Genomic DNA, 1311 nt, shown 5'->3' with positions numbered 1-1311 from the left:
AAAATGTACCAATAAAGTTAATGGGGGAAAAAAAAAGAGAAACAAGCCAAGGGTCTCCTGTTTAGTTCCTGGAAGGGTCATTTTAAGCCACTTATTTTTCTAGGTATGATTAAAAAATTACTTAGTATTTCTATATGCTACATGATGATCAAATTATGCTATTTTCTAGAAATAATTAAACAGATCAATTGTATCCATTTTCTTCTTTGCAAAGATAAAGATGAAAGAATGAAGGTTCCGGCCACCTCAGCAGGAAGCGGAGACGCAGGCGCCTGCATCTTCGGAAACTGAGGTAGAGGTTTTGCTGTCCTCGCAACAGAGGAAGTGAGAACGAGGCCTCTGGCAGTGCGGACCAGTGTTGGGTCCCTGTAGCCAGTGAAGATGATGTTGCTGACGATGATCACCAGAGTGGCAGACGGGCTCCCGCTGGCCGTGTCAATGCAGGAGGATGAACAGTCTGGCCGGGACCTTCAGCAGTATCAGAGTCAGGCTAAGCAGCTCTTTCAAAAGTTGAATGAACAGTCCCCTACAAGATGTACCCTGGAAGCAGGAGCCTTGACTTTTCACTACGTTATTGAGCAGGGAGTGTGTTATGGTTTTGTGTGAAGCTGCCTTCCCTAAAAAGTTGGCTTTTGCCTACCTACAAGATTTGCATTCAGAATTTGATGAGCAGCATGGGAAGAAGGTGCCTACTGTGTCTAGACCTTATTCTTTTTATTGAGTTTGACACCTTCATTCAGAAAACCAAGAAGCTCTACGTTGACAGTCGTGCCCGGAGAAACCTCGGCTCCATCATCACCAGGTTGCAGGATGTGCAGAGGATTATGGTAGCCAACATTGAAGAAGTGCTGCAATGGGGAGAAGCGCTCTCAGCATTGGATTCAAAGGCTAACAATTTTTCCAGTCTGTCCAAGAAGTACCGCCAGGATGCGAAGTACTTGAACATGCGTTCCACTTATGCCAAACTTGCAGCCATAGCTGTATTTTTCATTATGTTAATAGTGTATGTGCGATTCTGGTGGCTGTGCAGTAGCAAATACATTCACTGGTAAGGGAGAACCTAGAACCTGGGAGATGTATGTGAAGGTTAATTGCTTTGCTGCACAGACCCTGTATATTGGCCCCTGGAGGAAGTAACCTTTTGTTGTTTTCCTTTTATGATATTTCACTTATTTCCTAGTTGCTTTGGAGTTAAATAAATTATGTTAAGATGCTTTGAAAAAAAAAAAGATTAAAGAATGAGTTTACTAAACCAGAAAAAAGTCTATTAGATCCTTTGTTCATTCTTTAATTGGGTTATTTGTCTTTTTA

The 1311-nt window shown here is 42.1% G+C and overlaps 1 pseudogene; it reads left to right on the top strand.

The window, feature by feature from the left end:
* Positions 1-381: 381 nt before the first annotated feature.
* Positions 382-1052, top strand: LOC101703322 (vesicle-trafficking protein SEC22b pseudogene; annotated as a pseudogene).
* Positions 1053-1311: the final 259 nt, after the last annotated feature.

This window comes from Heterocephalus glaber, unplaced genomic scaffold (genome assembly GCF_053883595.1).
Source record: "Heterocephalus glaber isolate CG9 unplaced genomic scaffold, H.glaber_assembly_v1.0 deba00001532, whole genome shotgun sequence".
Classification (NCBI taxonomy): domain Eukaryota; kingdom Metazoa; phylum Chordata; class Mammalia; order Rodentia; family Bathyergidae; genus Heterocephalus; species Heterocephalus glaber.
This window is presented reverse-complemented; position numbering and strand designations above follow the sequence as displayed.